This window comes from Arvicanthis niloticus, assembly GCF_011762505.2.
Source record: "Arvicanthis niloticus isolate mArvNil1 chromosome Y unlocalized genomic scaffold, mArvNil1.pat.X SUPER_Y_unloc_6, whole genome shotgun sequence".
In the NCBI taxonomy this organism is placed as follows: Eukaryota; Metazoa; Chordata; class Mammalia; order Rodentia; family Muridae; genus Arvicanthis; species Arvicanthis niloticus.
The window spans coordinates 1-19,289 of NW_023045023.1; the positions used below are offsets into that span (position 1 = coordinate 1).

Below are 19,289 nucleotides of genomic sequence, written 5' to 3' on the forward strand. Positions count from 1 at the left end.
ATGTGTTTCAAAATGACTTGAGACATTCATTTAGAACTTGCAGGTGATGTCCTTCCCCTCAGGTAGAATGAGAAACTCCGAACTTCCTTCAACAGACTTCTAAAATCTCTGTGAGGTTTGTCTGTATCTGTGCTTTTTAAAAGTCTTGAGGGCTCGAGCAAAGTGTTGGCACGTCCAGAGAGTTGAGCTTAAAGGCATATATGCACTGGCTGCTTTTTCTAGATAAAAATTAAGCTGTCTTGGACAAGTTGCTACTTTTGTGTTTTTCATGTTTTTTGTAGCAAATACCCAGAGAGCTTTGGGGGTGGGGCTTCTTCATAGACAAGTTGCTGTAGATAGGAATTGTGAGAGAACATACTTCATGATCAGCTGTGCCCTTGACACTCTTAAGATTCTGAGATACTGGATGTTGGAATGGCCTTTATTAATGAGAGTACTTACCACAATTCTCTCTCCATAAATTTGAAATAAGAAGGGCAATCATGAGCCTTGACATCTTGATCTTTCCTCCTACAGAGAATCAATTTTCAAGCTTACAAAGAAGTTGCCCTTGAGTCCTTGGAAGCCATTGGATGCTGCAGCTCTCTCCATTTCCATGGCCTTTTCTAACATGGAGGCAGTGTTGTGAGCCTGGTAGAACTGGGTCTGGTGATTATAATCATAGTGGCTGTGTTTTCCCAGCCTGGTCAATGATGACAACCCAATGTCATGAAGAGAGGTGATGACATCAAAATCTCGTAGGTTACGCTGAGGCCCGCCCAGGAGGACAGGGTTACAGGAGGTTTCTTTAAGTCTTTGGACACCTCTTGGGGGACTTGCCTGAGTACTCAAATGGCCTTGTCCTTTGACACCTTCTGAGAATTTTCAAATCCTTGTTCTCCTTTGCTGGGAAACACTGCTTACTAACAATCCTAAGTCTTTTACTCAACTTGTGTACAATCTGCATGGCATCCACATTGCTTATGCCCCTGTCTTTTCTGGTGTTTTGCAGTCATGTGGCATGCCTTCTTGGAGCCAAAACAATCAAGATGTCAGGTAAGTGGAATCATCTGTGCTAATGTCTTCCCTTCTCTATAGCTTGTGCCTTTGTGTATTACAGTGTGAGGCTCAGCCAAACTCAAGTGCTTAAGGATAGCTAAACAATAAATCCAAACACACAGAAGATTTTCGATTGTGGGTTAAGTTCTACCATGTAGACATATACATTTACGAGGGTACAGAATTTTCTTAAAATCTGATTATTCCTAGCCCCATTAATAGGAGCCACCCTTGATGCAATAAGAGGATAACTAACTGCTGAACATGGTATCTGCATCTTCCTTGCTCACCACATGAGCAGTTACAGGATCTCAACAGAGGCTTCCAGCCTGTTCTCAGGACTCTCTTTAAGATGACATGGGAACCAAGAAACAGAGCCTTGATTACTGAGACAAAAGTAGTCTCTATAAAATCCACCATGCCAACCACCACATGATGTCTTGACAAGGGAACAAAGTCTAGCAAATTTTCCCAAAATCTTCATTCCAGAGGGAATTTACATATGGGTGTTAGTTGAAGTTGTCTGGGTTGCAATGGAAACAATTCCTTCCCAAATTCCTTCAAAGTATTGGATTCTCTTCTTGCTAAACTTCACCCCCTCAACCATCCTCAAATAAAACTTGCCAGGCATGGATTTTTTCATAGGTCAAGCCTTATCTTGTGGAACCTGACACCACTGGGCTAAATGTCAACTTGCCTCATGTTAGATTCAGGAACTAGGTCACCTTTTCAGTATCATGGTACTGCAATACATTAGCCTTAAGACATATGCTTCCATGGCAGAACATTTGTCACTATCCACTCTGCCTCTGACACACTGCGGAATGTAAGAAAATGTGTTTCAAAATGACTTGAGACATTCAGTTTAGACCTTGCAGGTGAATGATCCTTCCCCTCAAGGTAGAATGAGAAACTCACAACTTCCTTCAAACAGACTCTAAAATCTCTGTGAGGTTGTCTGTATACTGTGCTTTTTAAAATAACTTGAGGAGCTCGAGCAAAGTGTTGGCACGTCCAGAGAGTTGAGGTTAAAGGCATATATGCACTGGCTGCTTTTTCTAGATAAAGAATTAAGCCTGTCTTGGGACAAGTTGCTACTTTGTGTTTTCCATGTTTTTTGTAGCAAATTAGCCAAGAGAGCTTTTGGGGGTGGGGCTTCTTCATAGACAAGTGGCTGTAGATAGGAATTGTGAGAGAACATACTTCATGATCAGCTGTGCCCTTGACACTCTTAAGAATTCTGAGATACTGGAGTATGGAAATGGGCTTTATTAATGAGAGTACTTACACAAATTCTCTCTCCATAAATTTTGAAATAAAGAAGGGCAATCATGAGCCTTGACATCTTGATCTTTCCTCCTACAGAGTCATTTTCAGCTTACAAAGAAGTTGCCCTTGAGTCCTTGGAAGACCATTGGATGCTGCAGCTCTCTCCATTTCCATGGGCCCTTTTCTAACATGGAGGCAGTGTTGGTGAGCCTGGTAAGAACTGGGTCTGGGTGATATATAATCATAAGTGGCTGTGTTTTCCCAGCCTGGTCAATGATGACAACCCAATGTCATGAAGAGAGGTGATGACATCAAAATAAGCCTGTAGGTGTACGCTGAGGCCCGCCCAGGAGGACAGGGTTACAGGAGGTTCTTTAAGTCTTTGGACACCTCTTGGGGACTTGCCTGAAGTACTCAAATGGCCTTGTCCTTTGACACCTTCTGAGAAATTTTCAAAATCCTTGTTCTCCTTTGCTGGGAAACACTGCTTACTAACAATCACTAAGTCTTTTACTCAACTTGTGTACAATCTGCATGGCATCCACATTGCTTATGCCCCTGTCTTTTCTGGTGTTTTGCAGTCATGTGGCATGCCTTCTTGGAGCCAAAACAATCAGAGATGTCAGGTAAGTGGAATCATCTGTGCTAATGTCTTCCCTTCTCTATAGCTTGTGCCTTTGTGTATTACAGTGTGAGGCTCAGCCAAACTCAAGTGCTTAAGGATAGCTAAACAATAAATCCAAACACGCCAGAAGATTTTCGATTGTGGGTTAAGTTCTACCATGTAGACATATACATTTACGAGGTACAGGAATTTTCTTAAATCTGATTATTCCTAGCCCCATTAATAGGAGCCACCCTTGATGCAATAAGAGGATAACTAACTGCTGACATGGTATCTGCATCTTCCTTGCTCACCACATGAGCAGTTACAGGATCTCAACAGAGGCTTCCAAGCCTGTTCTCAGGACTCTCTTTAAGATGACATGGGAACCAAGAAACAGAGCCTTGATTACTGAGACAAAAGTAGTCTATAAAAATCCACCATTGCCAACCACCACATGATGTCTTGACAAGGGAACAAAAGTCTAGCAAATTTTCCCAAAATCTTCATTCCAGAGGGAATTTACATATGGGTGTTAGTTGAAGTTGTCTGGGTTGCAATGGAAACAATTCCTTCCCAAATTCCTTCAAGTATTGGATTCTCTTCTTGCTAAACTTCACACCCCTCAACCATCCTCAAATAAAACTTGCCAGGCATGGATTTTTTCATAGGTCAGCAAGCCTTATCTTGTGGAACCTGACACCACTGGGCTAAATGTCAACTTGCCTCATGTTAGATTCAGGAACTAGGGTCACCTTTTCAGTATCATGGTACTGCAATACATTAAGCCTTAAGACATATGCTTCCATGGCAGAACATTTGTCACTATCCACTCTGCCTCTGACACACTGCGAATGTAAGAAAATGTGTTTCAAAATGACTTGAGACATTCAGTTTAGACCTTGCAGGTGATGATCCTTCCCCTCAAGGTAGAATGAGAAACTCACAACTTCCTTCAAACAGACTCTAAAATCTCTGTGAGGTTGTCTGTATACTGTGCTTTTTAAATAACTTGAGGAGCTCGAGCAAAGTGTTGGCACGTCCAGAGTTGAGGTTAAAGGCATATATGCACTGGCTGCTTTTTCTAGATAAGAATTAAGCCTGTCTTGGGACAAGTTGCTACTTTGTGTTTTCCATGTTTCTTGTAGCAAATTAGCCAAGAGAGCTTTTGGGGGTGGGGCTTCTTCATAGACAAGTGGCTGTTGATAGGAATTGTGAGAGAACATACTTCATGATCAGCTGTGCCCTTGACACTCTTAAGAATTCTGAGATACTGGAGTATGGAAATGGACTTTATTAATGAGAGTACTTACACAAATACTCTCTCCATAAATTTTCAAATAAAGAAGGTCAATCATGAGCCTTGACATCTTGATTTTTCCTCCTACAGCGAAGTCAATTTTCAAACTTACTAATAAGGTTGCCCTTGAGTCCTTGGAAGACCATTGGATGCTGCAGCTCTCTCCATTTCCATGGGCCCTTTTCTAACATGGAGGCAGTGTTGGTGAGCCTGGTAAGAACTGGGTCTGGGTGATATATAATCATAAGTGGCTGTGTTTTCCCAGCCTGGGTCAATGATGACAACCCAATGTCATGAAGAGAGGTGATGACATCAAAATAAGCCTGTAGGTGTACGCTGAGGCCCGCCCAGGAGACAGGGTTACAGGAGGTTCTTTAAGTCTTTGGACACCTCTTGGGGGACTTGCCTGAAGTACACAAATGGCCTTGTCCTTTGACACCTTCTGAGAAATTTTCAAAATCCTTGTTCTCCTTTGCTGGGAAACACTGCTTACTAACAATCACTAAGTCTTTTACTCACTTGTGTACAATCTGCATGGCATCCACATTGCTTATGCCCCTGTCTTTTCTGGTGTTTTGCAGTCATGTGGCATGCCTTCTTGGAGCCAAAACAATCAGAGATGTCAGGTAAGTGGAATCATCTGTGCTAATATGTCTTCCCTTCTCTATAGCTTGTTGCCTTTGTGTATTACAGTGTGAGGCTCAGCCAAACTCCAAGTGCTTAAGGATAGCTAAACAATAAATCCAAACACGCCAGAAGATTTTCGATTGTGGGTTAAGTTCTACCATGTAGACATATACATTTACGAGGGTACAGGATTTTCTTAAAATCTGATTATTCCTAGCCCCATTAATAGGAGCCACCCTTGATGCAATAAAGAGGATAACTAACTGCTGAACATGGAATCTGCATCTTCCTTGCTCACCACATGAGCAGTTACAGGATCTCAACAGAGGCTTCCAAGCCTGTTCTCAGGACTCTCTTTAAGGATGACATGGGAACCAAGAAACAGAGCCTTGATTACTGAGACAAAAGTAGTCTCTAAAAATCCCCATTGCCAACCACCACATGATGTCTTGACAAGGGAACAAAGGTCTAGCAAATTTTCCCAAAAATCTTCATTCCAGAGGGAATTTACATATGGGTGTTAGTTGAAGTTGTCTGGGTTGCAATGGAAACAATTCCTTCCCAAATTCCTTCAAGTATTGGATTCTCTTCTTGCTAAACTTCACCCCTCAACCATCCTCAAATAAAACTTGCCAGGCATGGATTTTTTCATAGGTCAAGCCTTATCTTGTGGAACCTGACACCACTGGGCTAAATGTCAACTTGCCTCATGTTAGATTCAGGAACTAGGGTCACCTTTTCAGTATCATGGTACTGCAATACATTAAGCCTTAAGACATATGCTTCCATGGCAGAACATTTGTCACTATCCCTCTGCCGCCTGACACACTGCGGAATGTAAGAAAATGTGTTTCAAAATGACTTGAGACATTCAGTTTAGACCTTGCAGGTGAATGATCCTTCCCCTCAAGGTAGAATGAGAAACTCACAACTTCCTTCAAACAGACTCTAAAATCTCTGTGAGGTTGTCTGTATACTGTGCCTTTAAAATAACTTGAGGAGCTCAAGCATAGTGTTGGCAGGTCCAGAGAGTTGAGGTTAAAGGCATATATGCACTGGCTGCTTTTTCTAGATAAAGAATTAAGCCTGTCTTGGGACAAGTTGCTACTTTGTGTTTTGCATGTTTCTTGGAGCAAATTAGCCAAGAGAGCTTTTGGGGGTGGGGCATCTTCATAGACAAGTGGCTGTAGATAGGAATTGTGAGAGAAACATACTTCATGATCAGCTGTGCCCTTGACACTCTTAAGAATTCTGAGATACTGGAGTATGGAAATGGGCTTTATTAATGAGAGTACTTACACAAATTCTCTCTCCATAAATTTTGAAAATAAAGAAGGGCAATCATGAGCCTTGACATCTGATCTTTCCTCCTACAGAGAAGTCATTTTCAAAGCTTACAAAGAAGGTTGCCCTTGAGTCCTTGGAGACCATTGGATGCTGCAGCTCTCTCCATTTCCATGGGCCCTTTTCTAACATGGAGGCAGTGTTGGTGAGCCTGGTAAGAACTGGGTCTGGGTGATATAGATCATAAGTGGCTGTGTTTTCCCAGCCTGGGTCAATGATGACAACCCAATGTCATGAAGAGAGGTGATGACATCAAAATAAGCCTGTAGGTGTACGCTGAGGCCCGCCCAGGAGGACAGGGTTACAGGAGGTTCTTTAAGGTCTTTGGACACCTCTTGGGGGACTTGCCTGAAGTACTCAAATGGCCTTGTCCTTTGACACCTTCTGAGAAATTTTCAAAATCCTTGTTCTCCTTTGCTGGAAACACTGCTTACTAACAATCACTAGTCTTTTACTCAACTTGTGTACAATCTGCATGGCATCCACATTGCTTATGCCCCTGTCTTTTCTGGTGTTTTGCAGTCATGTGGCATGCCTTCTTGAGCCAAACAAGTCAGAGATGTCAGTAAGTGGAATCATCTGTGCTAATGTCTTCCCTTCTCTATAGCTTGTGCCCTTTGTGTATTACAGTGTGAGGCTCAGCCAAACTCAAGTGCTTAGGATAGCTAAACAATAAATCCAAACACGCCAGAAGATTTCGATTGTGGGTTAAGTTCTACCATGTAGACATATACATTTACGAGGGTACAGGAATTTTCTTAAAATCTGATTATTCCTAGCCCCATTAATAGGAGCCACCCTTGATGCAATAAGAGGATAACTAACTGCTGAACATGGAATCTGCATCTTCCTTGCTCACCACATGAGCAGTTACAGGATCTCAACAGAGGCTTCCAAGCCTGTTCTCAGGACTCTCTTTAAGATGACATGGGAACCAAGAAACAGAGCCTTGATTACTGAGACAAAAGTAGTCTCTAAAAATCCACCATTGCCAACCACCACATGATGTCTTGACAAGGGAACAAAGGTCTAGCAAATTTTCCCAAAATCTTCATTCCAGAGGGAATTTACATATGGGTGTTAGTTGAAGTTGTCTGGGTTGCAATGGAAACAATTCCTTCCCAAATTCCTTCAAAGTATTGGATTCTCTTCTTGCTAAACTTCACCCCTCAACCATCCTCAAATAAAACTTGCCAGGCATGGATTTTTTCATAGGTCAAGCCTTATCTTGTGGAACCTGACACCACTGGGCTAAATGTCAACTTGCCTCATGTTAGATTCAGGAACTAGGGTCACCTTTTTCAGTACCATGATACTGCAATACTTAAGCCTTAAGACATATGCTTCCATGGCAGAACATTTGTCACTATCCACTCTGCCTCTGACACACTGCGGAATGTAAGAAAATGTGTTTCAAAAATGACTTGAGACATTCAGTTTAGACCTTGCAGGTGAATGATCCTTCCCCTCAAGGTAGAATGAGAAACTCACAACTTCCTTTAACAGACTCTAAAATCTCTGTGAGGTTGTCTGTATACTGTGCTTTTTAAAATAACTTGAGGAGCTCAAGCATAGTGTTGGCAGGTCCAGAGAGTTGAGGTTAAAGGCATATATGCACTGGCTGCTTTTTCTAGATAAAGAATTAAGCCTGTCTTGGGACAAGTTGCTACTTTGTGTTTTGCATGTTTCTTGGAGCAAATTAGCCAAGAGAGCTTTTGGGGGTGGGGCATCTTCATAGACAAGTGGCTGTAGATAGGAATTGTGAGAGAACATAGCTTCATGATCAGCTGTGCCCTTGACACTCTTAAGAATTCTGAGATACTGGAGTATGGAAATGGGCTTTATTAATGAGAGTACTTACAACAAATTCTCTCTCCATAAATTTTGAAATAAAGAAGGGCAATCATGAGCCTTGACATCTTGATCTTTCCTCCTACAGAGAAGTCAATTTCAAGCTTACAAAGAAGGTTGCCCTTGAGTCCTTGGAAGACCATTGGATGCTGCAGCTCTCTCCATTTCCATGGGCCCTTTTCTAACATGGAGGCAGTGTTTGGTGAGCCTGGTAAGAACTGGGTCTGGGTGATATTATCATAAGTGGGCTGTGTTTTCCCAGCCTGGGTCAATGATGACAACCCATGTCATGAAGAGAGGTGATGACATCAAAATAAGCCTGTAGGTGTACGCTGAGGCCCGCCCAGGAGGACAGGGTTACAGGAGGTTCTTAAGTCTTTGGACACCTCTTGGGGGACTTGCCTGAAGTACTCAAATGGCCTTGTCCTTTGACACCTTCTGAGAAATTTTCAAAATCCTTGTTCTCCTTTGCTGGGAAACACTGCTTACTAACAATCACTAAGTCTTTTACTCAACTTGTGTACAATCTGCATGGCATCCACATTGCTTATGCCCCTGTCTTTCTGGTGTTTTGCAGTCATGGTGGCATGCCTTCTTGGAGCCAAAACAATCAGAGATGTCAGGTAAGTGGAATCATCTGTGCTAATGTCTTCCCTTCTCTATAGCTTGTGCCTTTGTGTATTACAGTGTGAGGCTCAGCCAAACTCAAGTGCTTAAGGATAGCTAAACAATAAATCCAAACACGCCAGAAGATTTCGATTGTGGGTTAAGTTCTACCATGTAGACATATACATTTACGAGGGTACAGGAATTTTCTTAAAATCTGATTATTCCTAGCCCATTAATAGGAGCCACCCTTGATGCAATAAGAGGATAACTAACTGCTGAACATGGAATCTGCATCTTCCTTGCTCACCACATGAGGCAGTTACAGGATCTCAACAGAGGCTTCCAAGCCTGTTCTCAGGACTCTCTTTAAGATGACATGGGAACCAAGAACAGAGCCTTGATTACTGAGACAAAAAGTAGTCTCTAAAAAATCCACCATTGCCAACCACCCACATGATGTCTTGACAAAGGGAACAAAGGTCTAGCAAATTTTCCCAAAAATCTTCATTCCAGAGGAATTTACATATGGGTGTTAGTTGAAGTTGTCTGGGTTGCAATGGAAACAATTCCTTCCCAATTCCTTCAAAGTATTGGATTCTCTTCTTGCTAACTTCACCCCTCAACCATCCTCAAATAAACTTGCCAGGCATGGATTTTTTCATAGGTCAAGCCTTATCTTGTGGAACCTGACACCACTGGGCTAAATGTCAACTTGCCTCATGTTAGATTCAGGAACTAGGGTCACCTTTTCAGTATCATGGTACTGCAATACATTAAGCCTTAAGACATATGCTTCATGGCAGAACATTTGTCACTATCCACTCTGCCTCTGACACACTGCGGATGTAAGAAAATGTGTTTCATAAAATGACTTGAGACATTCAGTTTAGACCTTGCAGGTGAAATGATCCTTCCCCTCAAGGTAGAATGAGAAAACTCACAACTTCCTTCAAACAGACTCTAAAATCTCTGTGAGGTTGTCTGTATACTGTGCTTTTTAAAATAACTTGAGGAGCTCAAGCATAGTGTTGGCAGGTCCAGAGAGTTGAGGTTAAAGGCATATATGCACTGGCTGCTTTTTTCTAGATAAAGAATTAAGCCTGTCTTGGGACAAGTTGCTACTTTGTGTTTTGCATGTTTCTTGGAGCAAATTAGCCAAGAGAGCTTTGGGGGTGGGGCATCTTCATAGACAAGTGGCTGTAGATAGGAATTGTGAGAGAACATACTTCATGATCAGCTGTGCCCTTGACACTCTTAAGAATTCTGAGATACTGGAGTATGGAAATGGGCTTTATTAATGAGAGTACTTACACAAATTCTCTCTCCATAAATTTTGAAATAAGAAGGGCAATCATGAGCCTTGACATCTTGATCTTTCCTCCTACAGAGAAGTCAATTTTCAAGCTTACAAAGAAGGTTGCCCTTGAGTCCTTGGAAGACCATTGGATGCTGCAGCTCTCTCCATTTCCATGGGCCCTTTTCTAACATGGAGGCAGTGTTGGTGAGCCTGGTAAGAACTGGGGTCTGGGTGATATATAATCATAAGTGGCTGTGTTTTCCCAGCCTGGGTCAATGATGACAACCCAATGTCATGAAGAGAGGTGATGACATCAAAATAAGCCTGTAGGTGTACGCTGAGGCCCGCCCAGGAGGACAGGGTTACAGGAGGTTCTTTAAGTCTTTGGAAACCTCTTGGGGGACTTGCCTGAAGTACTCAAATGGCCTTGTCCTTTGACACCTTCTGAGAAATTTTCAAAATCCTTGTTCTCCTTTGCTGGGAAACACTGCTTACTAACAATCACTAGTCTTTTACTCAACTTGTGTACAATCTGCATGGCATCCACATTGCTTATGCCCCTGTCTTTTCTGGTGTTTTGCAGTCATGTGGCATGCCTTCTTGAGCCAAAACAATCAGAGATGTCAGGTAAGTGGAATCATCTGTGCTAATGTCTTCCCTTCTCTATAGCTTGTGCCTTTGTGTATTACAGTGTGAGGCTCAGCCAAAACTCAAGTGCTTAAGGATAGCTAAACAATAAATCCAAACACGCCAGAAGATTTTCGATTGTGGGTTAAGTTCTACCATGTAGACATATACATTTACGAGGGTACAGGAATTTTCTTAAAATCTGATTATTCCTAGCCCCATTAATAGGAGCCACCCTTGATGCAATAAGAGGATAACTAACTGCTGAACATGGAATCTGCATCTTCCTTGCTCACCACATGAGCAGTTACAGGATCTCAACAGAGGCTTCCAAGCCTGTTCTCAGGACTCTCTTTAAGATGACATGGGAACCAAGAAACAGAGCCTTGATTACTGAGACAAAAGTAGTCTCTAAAAATCCACCATTGCCAACCACCACATGATTTCTTGACAAGGGAACAAAGGTCTAGCAAATTTTCCCAAAATCTTCATTCCAGAGGGAATTTACATATGGGTGTTAGTTGAAGTTGTCTGGGTTGCAATGGAAAACAATTCCTTCCCAAATTCCTTCAAAGTATTGGATTCTCTTCTTGCTAAACTTCACCCCTCAACCATCCTCAAATAAAAACTTGCCAGGCATGGATTTTTTCATAGGTCAAGCCTTATCTTGTGGAACCTGACACCACTGGGCTAAAATGTCAACTTGCCTCATGTTAGATTCAGGAACTAGGGTCACCTTTTCAGTATCATGGTACTGCAATACATTAAGCCTTAAGACATATGCTTCCATGGCAGAACATTTGTCACTATCCACTCTGCCTCTGACACACTGCGGAATGTAAGAAAATGTGTTTCAAAATGACTTGAGACATTCAGTTTAGACCTTGCAGGTGAATGATCCTTCCCCTCAAGGTAGAATGAGAAACTCACAACTTCCTTCAAACAGACTCTAAAATCTCTGTGAGGTTGTCTGTATACTGTGCTTTTTAAAATAACTTGAGGAGCTCAAGCAATAGTGTTGGCAGGTCCAGAGAGTTGAGGTTAAAGGCATATATGCACTGGCTGCTTTTTCTAGATAAAGAATTAAGCCTGTCTTGGGACAAGTTGCTACTTTGTGTTTTGCATGTTTCTTGGAGCAAATTAGCCAAGAGAGCTTTTGGGGGTGGGGCATATTCATAGACAAGTGGGCTGTAGATAGGAATTGTGAGAGAACATACTTCATGATCAGCTGTGCCCTTGACACTCTTAAGAATTCTGAGATACTGGAGTATGGAAATGGGCTTTATTAATGAGAGTACTTACACAAATTCTCTCTCCATAAATTTGAAATAAAGAAGGGCAATCATGAGCCTTGACATCTTGATCTTTCCTCCTACAGAGAAGTCAATTTTCAAGCTTACAAAGAAGGTTGCCCTTGAGTCCTTGGAAGACCATTGGATGCTGCAGCTCTCTCCATTTCCATGGGCCCTTTTCTAACATGGAGGCAGTGTTGGTGAGCCTGGTAAGAACTGGGTCTGGGTGATATATAATCATAAGTGGCTGTGTTTTCCCAGCCTGGGTCAATGATGACAACCCAATGTCATGAAGAGAGGTGATGACATCAAAATAAGCCTGTAGGTGTACGCTGAGGCCCGCCCAGGAGGACAGGGTTACAGGAGGTTCTTTAAGTCTTTGGACACCTCTTGGGGGACTTGCCTGAAGTACTCAAATGGCCTTGTCCTTTGACACCTTCTGAGAAATTTTCAAAATCCTTGTTCTCCTTTGCTGGGAAACACTGCTTACTAACAATCACTAAGTCTTTTACTCAACTTGTGTACAATCTGCATGGCATCCACATTGCTTATGCCCCTGTCTTTTCTGGTGTTTTGCAGTCATGTGGCATGCCTTCTTGGAGCCAAAACAATCAGAGATGTCAGGTAAAGTGGAATCATCTGTGCTAATGTCTTCCCTTCTCTATAGCTTGTGCCTTTGTGTATTACAGTGTGAGGCTCAGCCAAACTCAAGTGCTTAAGGATAGCTAAACAATAAATCCAAACACGCCAGAAGATTTTCGATTGTGGGTTAAGTTCTACCATGTAGACATATACATTTACGAGGGTACAGGAATTTTCTTAAAATCTGATTATTCCTAGCCCCATTAATAGGAGCCACCCTTGATGCAATAAGAGGATAACTAACTGCTGAACATGGAATCTGCATCTTCCTTGCTCACCACATGAGCAGTTACAGGATCTCAACAGAGGCTTCCAAGCCTGTTCTCAGGACTCTCTTTAAGATGACATGGGAACCAAGAACAGAGCCTTGATTACTGAGACAAAAGTAGTCTCTAAAAAATCCACCATTGCCAACCACCACATGATGTCTTGACAAGGGACCAAAGGTCTAGCAAATTTTCCCAAAATCTTCATTCCAGAGGGAATTTACATATGGGTGTTAGTTGAAGTTGTCTGGGTTGCAATGGAAACAATTCCTTCCCAAATTCCTTCAAAGTATTGGATTCTCTTCTTGCTAAACTTCACCCCTCAACCATCCTCAAATAAAACTTGCCAGGCATGGATTTTTCATAGGTCAAGCCTTATCTTGTGGAACCTGACACCACTGGGCTAAATGTCAACTTGCCTCATGTTAGATTCAGGAACTAGGGTCACCTTTTCAGTATCATGGTACTGCAATACATTAAGCCTTAAGACATATGCTTCCATGGCAGAACATTTGTCACTATCCACTCTGCCTCTGACACACTGCGGAATGTAAGAAAATGTGTTTCAAAATGACTTGAGACATTCAGTTTAGGACCTTGCAGGTGAATGATCCTTCCCCTCAAGGGTAGAATGTGAAACTCACAACTTCCTTCAAACAGACTCTAAAATCTCTGTGAGGTTGTCTGTATACTGTGCTTTTTAAAATAACTTGAGGAGCTCAAGCATAGTGTTGGCAGGTCCAGAGAGTTGAGGTTAAAGGCATATATGCACTGGCTGCTTTTCTAGATAAAGAATTAAGCCTGTCTTGGGACAAGTTGCTACTTTGTGTTTTGCATGTTTCTTGGAGCAAATTAGCCAAGAGAGCTTTTGGGGGTGGGGCATCTTCATAGACAAGTGGCTGTAGATAGGAATTGTGAGAGAACATACTTCATGATCAGCTGTGCCCTTGACACTCTTAAGAATTCTGAGATACTGGAGTATGGAAATGGGCTTTATTAATGAGAGTACTTACACCAAATTCTCTCTCCATAAATTTTGAAATAAAGAAGGGCAATCATGAGCCTTGACATCTTGATCTTTCCTCCTACAGAGAAGTCAATTTTCAAGCTTACAAAGAAGGTTGCCCTTGAGTCCTTGGAAGACCATTGGATGCTGCAGCTCTCTCCATTTCCATGGGCCCTTTTCTAACATGGAGGCAGTGTTGGTGAGCCTGGTAAGAACTGGGTCTGGGTGATATATAATCATAAGTGGCTGTGTTTTCCCAGCCTGGGTCAATGATGACAACCCAATGTCATGAAGAGAGGTGATGACATCAAAATAAGCCTGTAGGTGTACGCTGAGGCCCGCCCAGGAGGACAGGGTTACAGGAGGTTCTTTAAGTCTTTGGACACCTCTTGGGGGACTTGCCTGAAGTACTCAAATGGCCTTGTCCTTTGACACCTTCTGAGAAATTTTCAAAATCCTTGTTCTCCTTTGCTGGGAAACACTGCTTACTAACAATCACTAAGGTCTTTTACTCAACTTGTGTACAATCTGCATGGCATCCACATTGCTTATGCCCCTGTCTTTTCTGGTGTTTTGCAGTCATGTGGCATGCCTTCTTGGAGCCAAAACAATCAGAGATGTCAGGTAAGTGGAATCATCTGTGCTAATGTCTTCCCTTCTCTATAGCTTGTGCCTTTGTGTATTACAGTGTGAGGCTCAGCCAAACTCAAGTGCTTAAGGATAGCTAAACAATAAATCCAAACACGCCAGAAGATTTTCGATTGTGGGTTAAGTTCTACCATGTAGACATATACATTTACGAGGGTACAGGAATTTTCTTAAAATCTGATTATTCCTAGCCCCATTAATAGGAGCCACCCTTGATGCAATAAGAGGATAACTAACTGCTGACATGGAATCTGCATCTTCCTTGCTCACCACATGAGCAGTTACAGGATCTCAACAGAGGCTTCCAAGCCTGTTCTCAGGACTCTCTTTAAGATGACATGGGAACCAAGAAACAGAGCCTTGATTACTGAGACAAAAGTAGTCTCTAAAAATCCACCATTGCCAACCACCACATGATGTCTTGACAAGGGAACAAAGGTCTAGCAAATTTTCCCAAAATCTTCATTCCAGAGGGAATTTACATATGGTTGTTAGTTGAACTTTTCTGGGTTGCAATGGAAACAATTCCTTCCCAAATTCCTTCAAAGTATTGGATTCTCTTCTTGCTAAACTTCACCCCTCAACCATCCTCAAATAAAACTTGCCAGCCATGGATTTTTTCATAGGTCAAGCCTTATCTTGTGGAACCTGACACCACTGGGCTAAATGTCAACTTGCCTCATGTTAGATTCAGGAACTAGGGTCACCTTTTCAGTATCATGGTACTGCAATACATTAAGCCTTAAGACATATGCTTCCATGGCAGAACATTTGTCACTATCCACTCTGCCTCTGACACACTGCGGAATGTAAGAAAATGTGTTTCAAAATGACTTGAGACATTCAGTTTAGACCTTGCAGGTGAATGATCCTTCCCCTCAAGGTAGAATGAGAAACTCACAACTTCCTTCAAACAGACTCTAAAATCTCTGTGAGGTTGTCTGTATACTGTGCTTTTTAAAATAACTTGAGGAGCTCAAGCATAGTGTTGGCAGGTCCAGAGAGTTGAGGTTAAAGGCATATATGCACTGGCTGCTTTTTCTAGATAAAGAATTAAGCCTGTCTTGGGACAAGTTGCTACTTTGTGTTTTGCATGTTTCTTGGAGCAAATTAGCCAAGAGAGCTTTTGGGGGTGGGGCATCTTCATAGACAAGTGGCTGTAGATAGGAATTGTGAGAGAACATACTTCATGATCAGCTGTGCCCTTGACACTCTTAAGAATTCTGAGATACTGGAGTATGGAAATGGGCTTTATTAATGAGAGTACTTACACAAATTCTCTCTCCATAAATTTTGAATAAAGAAGGGCAATCATGAGCCTTGACATCTTGATCTTTCCTCCTACAGAGAAGTCAATTTTCAAGCTTACAAAGAAGGTTGCCCTTGAGTCCTTGGAAGACCATTGGATGCTGCAGCTCTCTCCATTTCCATGGGCCCTTTTCTAACATGGAGGCAGTGTTGGTGAGCCTGGTAAGAACTGGGTCTGGGTGATATATAATCATAAGTGGCTGTGTTTTCCCAGCCTGGGTCAATGATGACAACCCAATGTCATGAAGAGAGGTGATGACATCAAAATAAGCCTGTAGGTGTACGCTGAGGCCCGCCCAGGAGGACAGGGTTACAGGAGGTTCTTTAAGTCTTTGGACACCTCTTGGGGGACTTGCCTGAAGTACTCAAATGGCCTTGTCCTTTGACACCTTCTGAGAAATTTTCAAAATCCTTGTTCTCCTTTGCTGGGAAACACTGCTTACTAACAATCACTAAGGTCTTTTACTCAACTTGTGTACAATCTGCATGGCATCCACATTGCTTATGCCCTGTCTTTTCTGGTGTTTTGCAGTCATGTGGCATGCCTTCTTGGAGCCAAAACAATCAGAGATTGTCAGGTAAGTGGAATCATCTGTGCTAATGTCTTCCCTTCTCTATAGCTTGTGCCTTTGTGTATTACAGTGTGAGGCTCAGCCAAACTCAAGTGCTTAAGGATAGCTAAACAATAATCCAAACACGCCAGAAGATTTTCGATTGTGGGTTAAGTTCTACCATGTAGACATATACATTTACGAGGGTACAGGAATTTTCTTAAAATCTGATTATTCCTAGCCCCATTAATAGGAGCCACCCTTGATGCAATAAGAGGATAACTAACTGCTGAACATGGAATCTGCATCTTCCTTGCTCACCACATGAGCAGTTACAGGATCTCAACAGAGGCTTCCAAGCCTGTTCTCAGGACTCCTCTTTAAGATGACATGGGAACCAAGAAACAGAGCCTTGATTACTGAGACAAAAGTAGTCTCTAAAAATCCACCATTGCCAACCACCACATGATGTCTTGACAAGGGAACAAAGGTCTAGCAAATTTTCCCAAAATCTTCATTCCAGAGGGAATTTACATATGGGTGTTAGTTGAAGTTGTCTGGGTTGCAATGGAAACAATTCCTTCCCAAATTCCTTCAAAGTATTGGATTCTCTTCTTGCTAAACTTCACCCCTCAACCATCCTCAAATAAAACTTGCCAGGCATGGATTTTTTCATAGGTCAAGCCTTATCTTGTGGAACCTGACACCACTGGGCTAAATGTCAACTTGCCTCATGTTAGATTCAGGAACTAGGGTCACCTTTTCAGTATCATGGTACTGCAATACATTAAGCCTTAAGACATATGCTTCCATGGCAGAACATTTGTCACTATCCACTCTGCCTCTGACACACTGCGGAATGTAAGAAAAATGTGTTTCAAAATGACTTGAGACATTCAGTTTAGACCTTGCAGGTGAATGATCCTTCCCCTCAAGGTAGAATGAGAAACTCACAACTTCCTTCAAACAGACTCTAAAATCTCTGTGAGGTTGTCTGTATACTGTGCTTTTTAAAATAACTTGAGGAGCTCAAGCAAAGTGTTGGCAGGGTCCAGAGAGTTGAGGTTAAAGGCATATATGCACTGGCTGCTTTTCTAGATAAAGAATTAAGCCTGTCTTGGACAAGTTGCTACTTTGTGTTTTGCATGTTTCTTGGAGCAAATTAGCCAAGAGAGCTTTGGGGTGGGGCATCTTCATAGACAAGTGGCTGTAGATAGGAATTGTGAGAGAACATACTTCATGATCAGCTGTGCCCTTGACACTCTTAAGAATTCTGAGATACTGGAGTATGGAAATGGGCTTTATTAATGAGAGTACTTACACAAATTCTCTCTCCATAAATTTTGAAATAAAGAAGGGCAATCATGAGCCTTGACATCTTGATCTTTCCTCCTACAGAGAAGTCAATTTTCAAACTTACAAAGAAGGTTGCCCTTGAGTCCTTGGAAGACCATTGGATGCTGCAGCTCTCTCCATTTCCATGGGCCCTTTTCTAACCTGGAGGCAGTGTTGGTGAGCCTGGTAAGAACTGGGTCTTGGTGATATATAATCATAAGTGGCTGTGTTTTCCCAGCCTGGGTCAATGATGACAACCCAATGTCATGAAGAGAGGTGATGACATCAAAATAAGCCTGTAGGTGTACGCTGAGGCCCGCCCAGGAGGACAGGGTTACAGGAGGTTCTTTAAGTCTTTGGACACCTCTTGGGGGACTTGCCTGAAGTACTCAAATGGCCTTGTCCTTTGACACCTTCTGAGAAATTTTCAAAATCCTTGTTCTCCTTTGCTGGGAAACACTGCTTACTAACAATCACTAAGTCTTTTACTCAACTTGTGTACAATCTGCATGGCATCCACATTGCTTATGCCCCTGTCTTTTCTGGTGTTTTGCAGTCATGTGGCATGCCTTCTTGGAGCCAAAACAATCAGAGATGTCAGGTAAGTGGAATCATCTGTGCTAATGTCTTCCCTTCTCTATAGCTTGTGCCTTTGTGTATTACAGTGTGAGGCTCAGCCAAACTCAAGTGCTTAAGGATAGCTAAACAATAAATCCAAACACGCCAGGAAGATTTTCGATTGTGGGTTAAGTTCTACCATGTAGACATATACATTTACGAGGGTACAGGAATTTTCTTAAAATCTGATTATTCCTAGCCCCATTAATAGGAGCCACCCTTGATGCAATAAGAGGATAACTAACTGCTGAACATGGAATCTGCATCTTCCTTGCTCACCACATGAGCAGTTACAGGATCTCAACAGAGGCTTCCAAGCCTGTTCTCAGGACTCTCTTTAAGATGACATGGGAACCAAGAAACAGAGCCTTGATTACTGAGACAAAAGTAGTCTCTAAAAATCCACCATTGCCACCACCACATGATGTCTTGACAAGGGAACAAAGAGTCTAGCAAATTTTCCCAAAATCTTCATTCCAGAGGGAATTTACATATGGGTGTTAGTTGAAGTTGTCTGGGTTGCAATGGAAACAATTCCTTCCAAATTCCTTCAAAGTATTGGATTCTCTTCTTGCTAAACTTCACCCCTCAACCATCCTCAAATAAAAACTTGCCAGGCATGGATTTTTTCATAGGTCAAGCCTTATCTTGTGGAACCTGACACCACTGGGCTAAATGTCAACTTGCCTCATGTTAGATTCAGGAACTAGGGTCACCTTTTCAGTATCATGGTACTGCAATACATTAAGCCTTAAGACATATGCTTCCATGGCAGAACATTTGTCACTATCCACTCTGCCTCTGACACACTGCAGGAATGTAAGAAAATGTGTTTCAAATGACTTGAGACATTCAGTTTAGACCTTGCAGGTGAATGATCCTTCCCCTCAAGGTAGAATGAGAAACTCACAACTTCCTTCAAACAGACTCTAAAAATCTCTGTGAGGTTGTCTGTATACTGTGCTTTTTAAAATAACTTGAGGAGCTCGAGCAAAGTGTTGGCACGTCCAGAGAGTTGAGGTTAAAGGCATATATGCACTGGCTGCTTTTTCTAGAT

General features: G+C 42.1%; 1 long non-coding RNA gene, 9 other non-coding genes and 1 pseudogene across 10 annotated transcripts; all 11 read left to right on the plus strand.

Moving 5' to 3' along the window:
- The first annotated feature begins 683 nt into the window (after positions 1-683).
- On the plus strand, positions 684-756 carry LOC117701382 (small nucleolar RNA SNORD115; annotated as a pseudogene).
- A 1,818-nt stretch (positions 757-2,574) lies between these two features.
- LOC117701381 (small nucleolar RNA SNORD115) lies at positions 2,575-2,651 on the plus strand. The gene has a single exon (XR_004605719.1). It is a non-coding gene; the product is annotated as a small nucleolar RNA SNORD115 (small nucleolar RNA).
- A 1,828-nt stretch (positions 2,652-4,479) lies between these two features.
- LOC117701348 (small nucleolar RNA SNORD115) lies at positions 4,480-4,556 on the plus strand. Its single transcript, XR_004605686.1, has one exon. It is a non-coding gene; the product is annotated as a small nucleolar RNA SNORD115 (small nucleolar RNA).
- A 1,834-nt stretch (positions 4,557-6,390) lies between these two features.
- On the plus strand, positions 6,391-6,467 carry LOC117701349 (small nucleolar RNA SNORD115). Its single transcript, XR_004605687.1, has one exon. It is a non-coding gene; the product is annotated as a small nucleolar RNA SNORD115 (small nucleolar RNA).
- A 1,831-nt stretch (positions 6,468-8,298) lies between these two features.
- On the plus strand, positions 8,299-8,374 carry LOC117701376 (small nucleolar RNA SNORD115). Its single transcript, XR_004605715.1, has one exon. It is a non-coding gene; the product is annotated as a small nucleolar RNA SNORD115 (small nucleolar RNA).
- A 1,834-nt stretch (positions 8,375-10,208) lies between these two features.
- On the plus strand, positions 10,209-10,285 carry LOC117701350 (small nucleolar RNA SNORD115). Its single transcript, XR_004605688.1, has one exon. It is a non-coding gene; the product is annotated as a small nucleolar RNA SNORD115 (small nucleolar RNA).
- A 1,837-nt stretch (positions 10,286-12,122) lies between these two features.
- LOC117701351 (small nucleolar RNA SNORD115) lies at positions 12,123-12,199 on the plus strand. The gene has a single exon (XR_004605690.1). It is a non-coding gene; the product is annotated as a small nucleolar RNA SNORD115 (small nucleolar RNA).
- A 1,836-nt stretch (positions 12,200-14,035) lies between these two features.
- On the plus strand, positions 14,036-14,112 carry LOC117701352 (small nucleolar RNA SNORD115). The gene has a single exon (XR_004605691.1). It is a non-coding gene; the product is annotated as a small nucleolar RNA SNORD115 (small nucleolar RNA).
- Positions 14,113-14,344: 232 nt separating this feature from the next.
- LOC143433784 (uncharacterized) lies at positions 14,345-18,238 on the plus strand. Its single transcript, XR_013070154.1, has 3 exons — positions 14,345-14,396; positions 17,678-17,800; positions 18,171-18,238. It is a non-coding gene; the product is annotated as an uncharacterized LOC143433784 (long non-coding RNA).
- LOC117701353 (small nucleolar RNA SNORD115) lies at positions 15,946-16,022 on the plus strand. The gene has a single exon (XR_004605692.1). It is a non-coding gene; the product is annotated as a small nucleolar RNA SNORD115 (small nucleolar RNA).
- LOC117701354 (small nucleolar RNA SNORD115) lies at positions 17,856-17,932 on the plus strand. The gene has a single exon (XR_004605693.1). It is a non-coding gene; the product is annotated as a small nucleolar RNA SNORD115 (small nucleolar RNA).
- Positions 18,239-19,289: the final 1,051 nt, after the last annotated feature.